Source organism: Cavia porcellus, unplaced genomic scaffold, assembly GCF_034190915.1.
Source record: "Cavia porcellus strain 051 isolate PalLab524CR breed Dunkin Hartley unplaced genomic scaffold, mCavPor4.1 scaffold_6, whole genome shotgun sequence".
In the NCBI taxonomy this organism is placed as follows: domain Eukaryota; kingdom Metazoa; phylum Chordata; class Mammalia; order Rodentia; family Caviidae; genus Cavia; species Cavia porcellus.
In genome coordinates this window covers 24,871,527-24,886,861 of record NW_026947489.1, presented here as the reverse complement: position 1 = coordinate 24,886,861, position 15,335 = coordinate 24,871,527, and the positions used below count along the sequence as shown (strand labels likewise).

Sequence of the window (15,335 nt, the reverse complement as noted above, 5' to 3'; positions counted from 1 at the left end):
TGATAAAGAAAATGTGGTATTTATACACAATGACATAGTACTCTGTTATAGACAAGGATAAACTTGAGTCATTTGTAGAAAAATGGATGCATAACGTTAAATGAAATTAACCACACAAGTTTAAATATCACATGGTTTCTCTTATATGAAAAATCCAACATATAAACAAACTAACAAGTAAAATAAAAGACAAAATAGGAAACAGGGAGATAGATCATTTGCAAGTGGGAAGAGAACCAAGAGATGGAGGGAGGAGTAAAGAGATATAAAAAGAATCGAAGTGTTTTGTACATATACCAGCTCTCCACAATGAATGCAAGCATTACTGCAAACATATACTAATAAAACTTTAAAAGCTAACTCCATACATCACATTTGTCACTGGAGCCAAAACTGGCATTCTATTGCTATGGGAGAGCAGCCATTGATGGATAACTAGATGTGTGTACTATTTATCACACACATTATTTCCCGTGGAAGACCACGGACAACATGTGGTGCTATGGCTCTCTCTAGTTCTTATGGAAGGATTCTGATCACAGAGCATCTGTTCCCATGCAATATCAAACATCAAGCTCTATTAAGTCCATCTGAAATATGTTCACATTCAACAGATGTTTGGCATCTTGGAGGCTGCATGTGCTGATTTTAATCCAACCATCCTTAAAACAATGGTTCTCTGAGTTATTGAATTAAAGTAGAAAGTAAAGCTCACCTTACATGAGAACCAGTGAATTATGCCAAAACACGGAAAGAAAGTATGAAATGATCTGTGAAAGTAAAACAAAGTAATTTTTGTTTGCTAGAATGAGAACTGCTCCGAATTTGTGCCAGCACTGAAATTCCTACTAGTAGACATTTCACTCAGTGCTCCAGCAGCTCCTGGGTTAGGCTGACTCGCTCACCTCTTCACATTGTGAGCTTATAAATTGCCAAATCTTAGGATAAAAAGAGTTTTAGGTCCATCTGTGGAAGCTGATTGAAAGCCAGCCTCTCTAAAGATGAGCTTTGACAGACTGGATTTGCCGAACTTTTGCAATATTCCTATTGTTTACAACCAGATTAAGCTGAGACCATGGTGTCCTGATTATACCTGAAGTTCACACAGCTGGCAATCATTTGCAGCTACTAACTAAAGAACGCCACTACCTGGTACCTTTCCTTCTGTACAAATGTAAATGCATTTAGGTGAAATGAAAGGCTTTTTGGACCTAGGAGAAGGAAATCGGCTCTTTTGAACCAGACTTTCTGCTAAACTGTTTGCATATTTGCAAATTTAAAGTATACTATGGCTTGTTCGTCCTCTGAGAAGAGAGGTTTTTGAGGACACAGAACACCATGCTCCAAAATCTGAACATCTCGCTGAGGAGTTGAGTTGAATAGCCCAGGGGAACAGAACTCCGAAAGTATCCCTGTGATTCAAAGAAGATAAATTAACATCACCCAACAAGCTTTGCACCAGACCAGTGCAGTGACTTCTCTCTGGACCCCTCTGTTGCTCCCTCTTAAAATTTCTCCTGTAAGACCTTGTACTCACTCAAGCTTGGACTATAAGCTCATGCCTGGCATGTGTCGGAAGGCTGTCAAAGAATCTGTTTAATTTCATATTTTTAGCTAACTTTATCCATAATTAGAAGATAAAAACTGTCTGTACTTTACATGTTCAGCCCCCAAGACACATAGATGAGAAGGTTTGGCCAGCAAGTTCTAAAACATTTTGTAGAAACAGAAATATCCTATGTTATAAAATATGTTTCAGAGCATACAGGGAAAAAAGGCAAATTTTCCAATTTACTGTGCTAGATCTCAAACGATCTCTAGAAATGACTTAAAAATGAAGATCACAAGCCAGTCTCTCTATATATAATAAAATGCTATCTGATCAAATCCAGTGGCTAACTAAAAGATATTGTAAACAGAATTTATTTCTCAGAATAATGTACATTTTACACATGTTAATGATATACCATCTCCTCTCTTGGGACAGGAGAGGAGAGTCCATCCCAGTTAAGAAACTTGAGAAAAAAAGGCCAAGGGCAAAGAAACCAACTTGCTTATTTAATTTTTACCCATGTCCAATTTTAGAAACACTGACGATATTCAACACAGTCAAGCTCATAAGAATGAAGCCCCCTTTCCCTTTAAGAAGCGAATGTGTGCGGGGGTTGTCTTTAGACAGCTTAGCTCTCACCTGTCAACATTTGAAACCATTGTGTACTTTTTGCCTTGCCATTCCATTAAAGACTTCGTCCTAAAGAAACATTTGAATACGTGTGATAAAACAGAAAGTTTCTTCCTCTCTGTATTGAAGAAAAATTGGGGGGATTCTAAATGTTCAATAAAGATGTTGTATAAATATTGATACATTCCTGAAGTGCATTACTCAGCCACTGTTAAATATAAAGAGGTAGATTTATAGGAATTGGCAGTGAGACATTTTATTTAGTGATTAAGAAGATGCAGAGTAATAAATATAAGTAGTGATCTCAGTTCTATAAATACAGTCCCTCCTTGAGTGTACACACTCACACACACACACACACACACATACAAACACATATATACACCCTCCTCTTCAATAATGGTTGCCTCTAGATATTGCAGTGGGATTCACAGAGAATGTAGAGACAGTGACTTTCATTTGCAATTCAGAATAAAGGCATAGAAGTTAGTGCAATGGGAATTCCAGATTGGCGAGGAGTTGCTCTTGGAAGTTGTGCCCATTATGTTTCATTAGATGTTACCTCACCCTAGAAAGATGTGTGGGTCATCTGCAGACCACTAGGATGAAGTTCTTGGGGCAGTTAAGCTGTGAAGAGACGTTTTCTTTGCTCTAGGTGTTAGAGGTTCAAAGGAATGGCACCTGCATCAGCTCGATTTGGGACGGGAGCAGATGGCAATGGCAAGAAACGTGTGTCACAGCAAAAAGCTCCCATCTCCAAGTGGAGAAGCGAGAGAGGACCAACAGGGCCTACAGCCCCATGTCAGTGCAGACCTCCATGATTCAAGACTTCTCTCTACTCCCAACCTCCTACAGGCCCTAGCACTTCCTAATACTGCCACCCTGGACTTTTGGGGTACCCAAACCATACCAACATACCCAAACCATAGCAACAGGCTAAGAGCAGGTGGTTGTTACAAGCACACATTGCAGCCTTATCTGGAGAAAGACACACTGCGTCTTCAGGAAAACCAGCCTGAACAGTCTGTGCTTTCATTGTTTTATCATTCTTCCAGGCCTTCATCTTGTAATGTGAGCAACTACTTTGCAAATAAAAATATGCAGTATTTTAACCATTGTTAATCTCCTATTATTTTGAAATTCTGTATCATCATTTTTATTCTTTTTTTGTTTTAAATTTTTTTTAGAAACTAAAGAATGGAGAAAATGAGGGGAAAAAAGAGAGAGAAAAAAGGAAAAAAAGAAAAAGAAACCCAGGCCCAGTACTTTATAATTAAACTATTTTTGATTTGTGCAGGTGAAAAAAGTGCTTAGCATCTTCTCCAACTTCCCAGCAGAAAAGGTTACTGCACTGGGAAGGCTCCCATCTGGGAAACAAGTCAGGGAGGGGTTCTCAGAGGGATGATCGTGAAATAGATGAACACCTTTTTTGGAGATGATAGCTTTCTTCCATCCACCCCAGCTGTTGGAAAGCCTGCCCCGACCTAAGCAGCTCATGATGCTCTTGGACTCTCTGTATAGGAACTCCGGTAGACACACTTTCTCTCTCTTTGTCACATATTCCACAGCTGCCTGGTTTTCCATTGCCACATAACAAGTGACCACAAGCCCGGAAGCCTAAAGGAATGCACATTTATTATCTCACAGCTTCCTGTAGGTTGGAAACTCAGATGCAGCTTAATTGAATGCTCCTCTTAGGGTGTCTTCAGGTGGCAATCAGTGCCAGTCAGACCCAGCTGGGGATCTGGAGTTGTTAGCAGAGCTTCAGGGCTGCATCCCTGTTTGCTGGCTGGCTTTCAGCTGTGGGTCTCACACTCTGCAGGCAGCTTGGAGCGCCCTGCTGTGTGGCTCTCCATAGTCCTTTTCCTACTAGGGCAGTTTATTATTGGAGGCTATGAAAGAGAGCATCTCATATACAGTCCGCCTCAGGGTCTGTGAGGGGCTGAGTCAGGACGTGACACACCAGGGTACCAAAATCTGTGAATGTTAAGCCCCTTGTATAAATTGACATTCACCTCTGTGCAGTCTCCTATATACTTTAAACTATAATGATTTCCAGGTACACAGTTGTTCTACTGCATTGCATAGATAGTAATAACAAGAAGACCCTGAATACAGACACATTTTCCCCTAAGCGGTTTTAGTCTGCAGTTGAATTTATAAATGTGAAACCCAAAGCCCTGGAAGGTTGACTGCATGCGCGGTGGTCTCAGCAGTGATGGCAAATGCTTAAGTTTTACAAAATTACAATATAAGTCCCCTTGCTATTATCACCCTCAAAATACTCTGACTTTGAACATATTGTCCTATTGTTCTTGTCACTTTCTAAAGCTGTTCTGGAAGTCCTCTTTGTTGAGTAACTTCAGTTGTGCTGTCACGGCTACCTCAGTGTCCTGAATCAGTTCAAAATATTTACCTTTCATGGTCATTTCAGTTTTGGAGAAGGGCCAGACGTCCCCCAGCACCAAATCTGGTGAATAAGGAGGATGAGGACACACTGTCATGTTTTTATGAATTCCCCTGGGTGGCACTTGGTAACAGCACTCACCATAGTTTTCTGACACCTTTTATAGACACTCACAAAAGAGGACTTCCAAAATTTCTTCAGACAACGACAAGAACAGGGAGATAATTTTGTTTGAAGCAGGGGGGTTATTTTGAAGCAGATTAATAGTAGTGGGGTTTCTGAAAATAAATTTGCTTTGCTATTTTAAATTTCTTTGTATTTTTGATACATATACGGTATTATGACATGAAAAACATCTCACTTGTAAGTACTCCATTGGTTAGGGGAGTCATAGGCTCCACCCACAATTAAGTGGAAACAATCTCACCCTGGGGGTGTCTCTGAGGTGTCTCCACCATCGTGGCATTGCTTTAGGGACACCCAGGAAATGACTGACTGATTTTCTGAATCCAGCTCTTCAGGGTTAAGGGAAGTGAGCAGTGAATCATTCCCCTCCCTACGTTCATGACACCTCCTTTCATTCCTTAGGAGATTAATGTATTCACTTTAAAAATGAGAATGGATTTTTAATTGGACATAATGTAAGTGTTAGCAGAGACAAGAACTTGAGTTTTATTTCTTGCCTTTCATGTCTGAGCGGTTGCTGTTAATATTTATCTAAAAGTCCACTCAGCTCTGCTTCTCCCCATTGCCACTGAAGGATGAAACTCATTCATTGGCTTCAATACCACTGTAGAGGAAATCTCAGAGAGGGCTGTGCCATGTGGTTAGTGATCCATTAGGCCTTCATTGTACTTACAATCGCAGCCTGCAAAGTATCATGCTTCAATTTAAAGAAATGATGGTTTCACAAAGTAGTCCTGAGAGTGTTCCCTAGAGGAACAATCGAGCAGCGTGCACCCTTGATTTTGGCACTTTCTCAACAGAAGAGAGTTTTTAAAGGAGGAGGCAGGATGACTAAGGTTTCCATGGGTAAAAAGATCATTTATTTCCATAGAAATAAAAAGCCACTTGGCTCCCAACAAAGATCAGGAGATTGAAATTGAAGAAAACAAAATGAATAAACATAGGAAGGGTATCTGGGGTCACAAAAGAATAAATCTATTTCCCGAATTACAAAGACAAATACCCTTAAAAAACGGGAACTTGACACCTTGAAGCACAAACCTTACTTAAAGGAGACAAAGGAGGAAAAGGCTCAGTAGGGGGCGCTAGCAGAGCCGCATACAGCACAGTAGAAACTGTTCCAGCCATTCTTTCATACTTTTGGAAGAGTGGCTTCAAACGAGCGGAAGCTTGGCCCTGACTCTTTCGTTCTTTCTGGGGCAGTGTGCCTTTTCCTTATTTTATACACCACATCCACTTCTGGGAGTCCAGGAGCAGGACCATGGTCAAAAGCTGAGTTTGTCAACAGTGGTTCACTCCCCACGGCTACTGGTGCCCTTGATCTGGCCATGATGGACAGGGCGCAGCTACCACAGCAAGACCCTCCCTCCCCTTTTCAAGGGAGGTGTTGGGTGGTCCTGATGGGGATACTGTCAGCGTCTTATCCTTTGCACCACAATCTGATTGGAACCCTCCAACCCTCCAACCCTCCAACCCTCCTTAAAGGGTTGGAGGAAGAGCTCTAAAAGAAATCCTTCCAAGGGTCCAGACTGTGGAAACAACACCCTTCTATATTTCCCAGTATGTGGACTGTTCAGTCTGTTATGTTGAAGATGAGAGGTCAGAGAGAGAGACAGAGAGAGAGAGAGAGAGAAAGAGAGAGAGAGAGAAAGAGAGAGAGAGAGAGAGAGAGAGAGAGAGAGAGACTAGTCACCATCAGGAACTATCAGGAACTGGCTGCTGTGGACTCTTCTACACCAACACCTGATTTTTTTTTCTGTTTATTCTTTTTTTTTTTTTTTTTTTTTTTTTTTTGTCTTTTTCCTTTTTATCGGTACCGGGGATCGAACTCACGACTGCCTGCTTACAAGGCAGGTGCTTATGCCGCTGAGCTAAATCCCCAGCCCCCTGCTGTTTATTCTTGAATGAAGAAAGAGAAGAGCCACCATTATTGACTCTATTTGCTTAGGGCTCATGTGAGAGACCCTTACTGAGTGGCCTCGTTTTGCGTGGCAGGCTGCTGGTGCCCCTCTACCCCCAGTGCTCAAGCCCAGTGTCACTGTGGTCAGGAGTCCTTGGTGCTTCTGTGCAGTTACCAAACATCCCCAGGCCTTCCTGTCTCCGCCAACACACAAAGAAGGTCATCTCAGGCTGGTGCAGACATCTGACAGCGGAGGAAGAGACAGTGCCGGACCTTTTCAAAACAGTGATACTGGTTAAAAACTGGAAAAACTGTTTGGAGAAAGAAAGTATAGAAGTGTAATTATAGTGAGTTCCAAAGTATTCTAACTGCACTGTAGGCAAACATAGACAAAGTAGACAAAAATACAAAAGAGGCAGGAAGAATCCATACAGTATAGTTACTAGTGGAGAATTAATAAGCAGAGAGAAAAGTCAACATGTTTAAAAACAACACACTGCTATTCCAGGATCTAGGGGATGGTTAAAGATTTTTAATCATTTAAACGTTGCATGTTTTTGTTGTCTTGGGGGTTGAACCCAGGACCTTCTCACTAAGCTACATCTCAAGCCTTATGTTTTAAAAATTTTACATAGAATCAAGGTCTTGCTCAATTTTTAAATTACCCATAGTGGGTTGAATTTACAGTTCTCCTGCTTCAGCCTCTCAGAGTGATGGGACTGCAGGTGTGTGCCACAGACTTTTAGTTTTGATTTTTGAATTTTTGAATGTACTTGAGAAGCAAGTATCCTTCAATGAAAGTAATAAATGGATACTGTTAGTAAAACAGACATTAATACTTCACCATCATTTAAAAACAGAAAATTTCTACTAGAAAAATTTCACTATCATTTTTTTGTTGTTGTTTTCTGGAAAAACATTGAATGTAAGACAAACCACTAGCTCAATATCTTATTTGTTAAGATTTTTAGGGCAAATTAATTAGTTGTACTTATTTTTGCATTTTATATAGATTTGAGTCCAAAACTGATGGACATACTTAGTTTCAAATACATGCATAAAAACTGGGATTCTGATTTATCCTTCTGTTTTTAAAAGGGAAAGAATCACATAACATAAAATTTACTAACTGGCCCATTTTCAAGTATGCAGTTTACAGCGTTAAGCACATTCTCAGGGCTGCGTGGCCCGTTTGCACAACTTTCCATATTACAAAACCGAAATTCCGCACCCATGAAACAATAATTTTGTTTTCCCTTTCTTGGCCTTTGGTGATCTCTGTTCTACTTCCTGCCTCTAATAATTTGCTCACTCTGAATTCCTCTTAAAAGAGACCATACAGTAGCGCATCTGTTTTTCTGATTGGCTTTTATAACTCAGCATAAGTCACTCTAGGTTCATCCATAAAAAGTTAAAAACTATTTTGTGAAAGTCTTGCAACGATTATTTCCCTCATATTACCTATTATTACATCTTTATTAATAGGTTATCTAAAAGACTTGTATTTTATTCCTTGCTTGGACACAATGTCCTTTTAATATATTCGTGAATTCCATAAAACTATAGTGAACATATATGAATGTTATAAATTTACCATAATTTTCCTTTGGTTGCTGTTTACTAGGAATTGGTATTGAATTTAGATTTACTTCCTAACTGGGCAGACATCCATATTTTTTAATGCTCTGGAGGAATTAATTCCATTTTATATAATCTCTTCCTATGACATGTGTTATCCTTTTCCTGATTTGTTTATTTCCAATTTTGCCTTCATTAATTACTTTATTGTCTTTTCTCATGGCCATTTTGTTGCTGCTTTGATTTTCTAGAGTTTGTTTTCTTTGTATCTTGGTAAACAGTAAAGGTACGTAGGGTTGCTGGTAATGACTAGATTTGACACTCTCCTGTCAGCCTTCATAAGTAACAGTCTCATTTTCATAATTGCTTATTAATGCATATTTTATTTCCTACTTAATGTATCATAACTTCTTGATTTTAACAGGCCCATTTTCTTATATTTCTAAATTTTCAAAATTGGTTTATGAATTAAATATAAAATACTCAAAGCAAAAATGAGTAAGCAAATTAACATGAATTTCCCCTAACTGGTAAATGCATGAAATCTATTAAGACAAATTTTGCACAGGTATGTATATTCAAAACATCTTTCAATTAAGATAGCTTTAAAAAAGGATAGCTAAAGTGAGGTATGGAAAGAAATATAGAAAGAATGAAAAATTCTGACCCAAGGTGTCCTTTCTTTGTGGAAGGGACTGAGGTTGTTTCAGGGGAGTTTTGGTCATGGCCCTTCAGTATTTTTAAGCAATCAGTTTCAGGCCAGCTGTATGTGATGTGTCCTCTAAAATGACAGGAAATGGTACTGAGAAGGGCCACCAGAACCTTAAAGGCATTCTCTCTATAGTGTTTAAATTGCTACCAAAAACAATGACCAAAAGCCCTTTAAAATAATTTCTTTGCAGGCTTCCCAAGGTGTGTGGAACACCTGACACTATTCACCTCTTTGGACTCAGACATTGAAAAATCCCAGCAGATGAAATTTCTGGGAAAGTTGACACCTTCACCTGGCATCTCCTTTAATGCTTTGGCCTCAATTTACTCACTAGAGTGATTGCTGGTTATCTTCCAGGGCCCCGATTAAGCAGGACACAGAAAGGTTAAAATATTCTGGTGGAGGTTGATGGGAGGCAACATCCACCGTGCCTAAATGTGCTCACTCATGGGCCTGTGCCCAGGACCACCTCACACTGCAGGGGCAAGGAAGGGCTCACAGCTGGGGCAGCCAGCTTCTCACACACTGACAGTGAGCAGCCTTAGCATGGCTCTATGCCCTAGTTCCGCTCCCAAGTCTCTAGAAAACTCTTTTTTCAGCCAAATGATGGCCTGCTAACTTTTAAAATACAAGAGCTAAAAGAAAACTTTTTAAAAGTAATCTACCATGCAATACCTAGCTGAGATGATATATTAATTTTGCCAATATATTTTCTGAAGATTGACAGTAATATATAATTATTTAGAGGTAGATGATTTTAGTTCAAATTATAACAGTTTTTACTTTCTGAAGTGAAATTTTCTGAAATCTGGATTTAATTGTATTGCTCATTTCCAGAAGTAGAAATGAAAGACAGCATAACGAGACATGAATATGTTAAGAAATAGCAAACTATTAAAATAAGTCTTTTTAAAAAGTAACCTAATGTGAATGATATTGGGGCAAGTATTGAGCAGCAGAATTATTTTATCCATATAAAGTGTGAAGGAGAAGCTGGAATGTAAAATAGAAAGGACTAAAGTGGTACTGATAGAGGCAGGGACCTCACAGACAGCTCTTTGCACATTGTATCAGTCAGCTTTTGCTGCAATCATGCTGTGTAACAATAATGATAATAAAAAAACCCAAAAGCTAAGCAGATTATGAGCACAAAAGTTGTGTCTCACTCACAGGTTCATGGGATGGTCACCATGGCCCTGTTCCAGGTTACACCATAGACCTAGGGTCCACGTGAAAGAGCAACTTTAACCTGAGACTTGATGCTCTCAGTGGAGAGGTTAAACTGGAAACAAGAGATACATTTTAAAGTCTTTGCTCAGAACTGGTACACTGTCATTTCTGTTAGTCAACTAAGTCATATAGGTACCCAATACCAGGAGAGCAGGATATAAACTCTTTGGGGGGGGGGGGCGTTGCTGAGCAAAACCTTCCATTCACCCCTTTTGCCCTTCCCTGACATGGGACTTCAGTACCTCCCTAGAACCCTAAGTGCCTAAGAAGTAGAGTTTGAAAACTGAAAGTCAGATGCAGCTCCCACCCTTTCACAGATGTGGAGAGCTAAGTCAGGACAAGCTCAGGGTGAAGCCTGCCGTACCACACACATGCCTGATTTACCTAGAAGGGGCACAACTTTGGTAACGTGGCTCAGTGTAGACTACCAGAAGATAGCACCCTGCTCATAAATGACAGCTCTCCAAATGATTAAATATTCCTTCTGCATGTTTATGTTTTTGAGCCTTTATGTAGAATATATAAGCACAGGGAGCACAGCGAAACAATGAACATGTGCCTTGAAAAGACCCAGTCCATGCAGAGGTCCTCTGGTATCATCCACATCAGAATGAGCTCCGTGAGGATTTAGCATCAGCTCTAAACACTAGACTTGGTTGAAGGCTCCTCAAGACAGAAAATGAGATGAATGTTTGGGAAAAAACCGAGACTTTTGTTGTACTTCTGACTGTTTTTTATGTGTGTTTACAAATTCATTTGTTTTTTTCAATCTTGACATTTTCTTGATCAGCAAGAAATAGCCTATCATTTGGCTTGTCCAAAACACTCAGGAAAGGGGATCACAATCGGGATTTCTAAAGGTTCTCAAAATGATTCTTTCCTTAGGAAGTTAGCAAGAATTTCTCAAAGAATTTCAAAGTTTTCTTTTCACTGTTAAAGGTCTTCGTGTCAGCCTAGGGATTTTAGAGGGATGCGCCTCCTAAATCCTCAGCACTTCCTTTTAGAAACAAGAGTATTGAAAGATCAATGTTCCTTATAAATTGGCAAAAGACTTAAGCAAGGCTTTGGCCTCTTCTGTTGTTAAACAACAGAGAAGCAAGTCCCAGACTTGTTTAATTCTTAAAAAATGAGCGCCTGTGTTTGGGGGGAGAAAATTGGCTGCTGACAGATTGATTGTCCCTTAATGTATGTGAGCTCACAGCCCTAAGAAGAGGACATTTTGCCATAGACTGACAGTGCTGTGTTCCTTCTTCACCCACCTGACTTGGTGTCCTTGATCTGAAGCTCTCATGAGGAATTAAGAGAACAGGCCTTTGCCTGGGTGCAAGTATGCATCTCCCTCTGTGTAACCACAGAAGAGGGAAAGTATTTTAGCACACTGCTGAGAATCCTCCACTGCCATTAACCTAACATAGCCCCAACAGCAGTAATGTTGAGGATCAACCCTAATCTCTGCTAGTGCAAAACCAGAGCTCAGTGATCTGGACCAATACAACCCGGCAGAACGCTCTCATGTCTGGTGTTCCTGAATCTTTCATGGCCTTTAAATTTCACCTGTCCCAGATGGAACCACTGGTAAATGACTGAATGAAGAAGCCCCTGCTGTGTTCCAGAGTTATGCACTATTCATCTGCGTGCTTCTTCCAACAGAAAAGGAAACAGTTACTACAATGCAAGCTAATCTTTGAGATTCACCTGGAGCATGTTCCATGTCAAAAGCAGGTAAAAAGAAATCATGGGATATGACTTTAGTTTAATGGATAGTTCACAAAGGAAGGTCAGAGAGTAGCACAGTGATAGATCATGCTTGTGAACATGTATGGGCACACACACATACACACACACACACAATCATCAAGAAAAGGAGCTTTACTTATTAAGAACAGCAGACCGTGACATGGCCCCCAAGATTCACAGCCTTAATGTACACATGTAGGTAATCTTCTCCCTCTGACTGTGGGTGGGACTGTGAAATGATGGTTTTCACTCTTGTGGTTAGGTTATATTTTCTGGAAAAGAATGTAGGACTTGTCAGATGTGATTAAGATCCCTAATCAATTAACTTTAAGTGTATTGAAAGGTTATCCTGCTGGGCCTGATGTAGTCAGCCAAGCAGGAAGTTCAGAGCCTGAAGGATTCTCCTGCGTGCTTTGGAGTAGCTGCCCACAGGACGATGTGGCATAGAAAGCTCACATGTTGGGCAAGTGTTGAACTCTGTGAAACAGAACAGAAAAAGTGTCTTCATTCTCAGTTTACTTCCCCTCTGATTATTGCTGTGCCTGAAGACTTCAGTGCCCACAATGGTATCCAGGGAGCTGGGAGCCCCAAAGGAGCTCAGACCCTGCAGAAGGAATCAGGGCACAGTTTAGCATGAGCAGGGCTGGCCCTCCTCGACCTCAGTGAGCTCAGTGTTCTCACAAGCGTAGGGCAGACACTGTACACAATCCCCTGGATCCACACACCCTGCTGAAGAGATCTGTTCACCCACATGATGCTTTTTCAAATGAGATTTGTTGCCACTGTGTGAACATTTGAAGGGTTTTAAACCAAGATGAAAATGTCGGGATTTTCTTGAAGCTATGGGAGATATGACAAGCTTGGGCCCCAGAGCCTTTCACAATGGGAAAATGGCACAGTGCCACGGTCATCACATCCCAAACTCTCACCTCACACTGGGCCTTGTCTAGCTCACACACTTTAAATGTCCAAGGCTGTGGCTTTGCACACAGGTGGTACCATGTCCCCTTCAGGGACCCCACGTGTCAAGAGAAGTCCCGGTCATAAGGTGGATGCCAGCTTTTCCTGCTGAGTGCTGCAAGGCCCAGACAGAGGTCCTTTGGAGTCAGGAGTCCTGAGTCAGCGATGCAGCCTCTTAACAGAGCATAGTGTTGCTGGGAACATGAATCCATGGTCTGTCACTGAAGGGTGGCCACGATTCCTAGTGATCCTGGACTCTTGACTCCAAAGGGCCTCTGTCTGGGCCTTGCAGCAGTGCTGTGTACAGGCATGCTGCTGCCTGTCCCCCAAAAACTGGTGCCACAAGTTCACTGTCACCTTCCACTCCCCCTGCCTCTATTGGCAGCTTTGTTCTGAGGCCCTTTAGGCCCAGAACCTGCGCGGGCAGGTGTCAGTGGAAATGAGTAACTGCCTGCGTGGACGAGCCATCCTTGACTCCCCAGCTGGCCCCAGGGACCCCTGGCTTCCCTGGCCACCAGCAGGACTGTCCTTCCCCATCTTCTTTCCCAGCCTTACTCTCCTTCAGCTTGTAACCTGCTCCGAGGTGACATTAGCCTGAGAGGCCACAGAAACAGGTCATTGTCCCAACTGCACAGGTCAGACATTAGCCAGGAAGAAAACTTCCCATCAGGTAAGAAGTGGAAGAGAAGGACCCAAGGTAAACAAAGCACAGATTCCAGCTGTGGGGACTGGCAGTCTTGCTGCTTCTGTACTGGGACCAAAAATGTAAGTCTCGTATTCTCCAGTTAGCCTGGAGTTAATAGATGCGCTCTGCACTGGCTTCTGTCATCTGATTTCTGCATGACAACAGCTCCTTAGACGACAGTGACATCTGTCCTAGAGCCGCCAGGGAGGTGGCAGACATGGGAGTGCAGCTGAGTTTGCTGCTGATCTGTGCAACTCTAGACATCAGCAGAGACATGAGGTGGGTGTGTCTGAGGTGCTGAGCCATTTTCTGGATAGCCGTGCCGTCTTTGTGCCCTCCTTAGTGAATCCTCTGGTTCCCTTTCCATTGTTTGAAGCAAAGAACAATCAACAAAGAAAAATGTGCAGTGCTTTTCTCCGGTACTTAGGGTGCTACAGGTCCTCTACCAGTGTCTCTCCCCCAGCTGATCAATTTCCCTTCCTACGCATCAGAGTGGCCTAATTCACTCTCCCCTCCACACTGCTTTTCTCACCTGATGGAAGCTTCCTTTGTTGTGGCTGAATGGACAAACACAGAGCACATGGGAGCTCCATGCATGTGGGGAGGAGAAAGCCTTTGATAAAACAGCTTTGCCAGGGCTCTTCAGATCGGGTATCCAACCTGGAAAGCTGCATCAGGATGGATGGACAAAGCATCACCCATTGCTCACCCTTTACGCTTGTTTTCACCTATTAAAAAAAAGAAAGATACAGCCAGAAACATTTCCTCTATCAAGGGCACGCACACATTGCCTCTCATCTGACCACGCTTCACAATATTCATTCAATAAACAGGCAGGTTGATTTGCACGCATTAGGAGAGAGGTATTATTTGTGAATAATAATAGTAATAAATCCTTCCAACTCAGCTGCTTTTGCCTGCAAGTCCAATTAAAAGACCTCTCCCAAGGCTGGAGGGTCATGCCAGAAAGGATTCGTGGTACCTGCTCAAGTTTATGGAACCCCTGTAACTTGGGATTTTGTCCCTCAAATACTTGCATGGTTTGGATTTTTTTCTCAGTATTAAACAATAAGCTGATTATTTCACAATTTTTAAAAGTCAGTTTTAAATACCTTATTATTATTTTTATTAATCGGCAGAGAGCCTGGAAAGGAATACAAATTCCTTCTTGGAGAACATGTCTCCATTGCTGCTCACCCTCCACCCTAGGATAAAGAACACGAGCATGCAGCAATTTGCCAGCAGCAGCTCCAGGCTTGAGGCACCACATCTGTTCCCGTGACGCTGGGAGACAGTGAAGAGGCACTGGCTGCCCGCCCACCTCAGACTGCAGATTTTTGCTGACAAGGCTGTCAATAAATGGGCAGATGGCATCGGCGCCGCTGTCAGGAGAGTGCAGTTAACCTGGCACAGGACATTATCTCCAATTCTCGGTGCACTAGGCTGAGCCCTTTGTTGGGCCATTAAAGTCATTGCTTGATGGAGAAGGGGGAGCAGCACCAGGAACTCAGGAGGCCCTGCCTCGTTTAATTAGATTAACTAAGCCTCCCACAGTTGGCAGCAGAATGTGATTAGCATTAGCGCTTGTGGCCATGGGCAGGACTGGGGGGCTGGGTGAGGGCAGGATTTCATTCACACATTGTATTCCATGCCGCTCAAACGCAGGAATCCAGCCTCCATATTTGTGTGAGTCCTAGGGAAGGCAACCTGACCTGAAATAGACACTCACTAGAAAAGATCCACACAGGTCTCCTTCAC

General features: G+C 41.9%; 1 long non-coding RNA gene across 2 annotated transcripts in view; it reads right to left on the bottom strand.

The window, feature by feature from the left end:
• Positions 1 to 4,965: 4,965 nt before the first annotated feature.
• Positions 4,966 to 15,335, bottom strand: part of LOC134476388 (uncharacterized) — a 31,127-nt gene continuing 20,757 nt past the window's right edge. For both annotated transcript variants that reach the window (XR_010047983.1, XR_010047982.1), the window contains exons 2-3: positions 14,110 to 14,305; positions 4,966 to 6,948 (exon numbers count right to left, since the gene is read on the bottom strand). This is a non-coding gene — a long non-coding RNA (uncharacterized LOC134476388). The remainder of the gene's footprint in view (positions 6,949 to 14,109; positions 14,306 to 15,335) is intronic.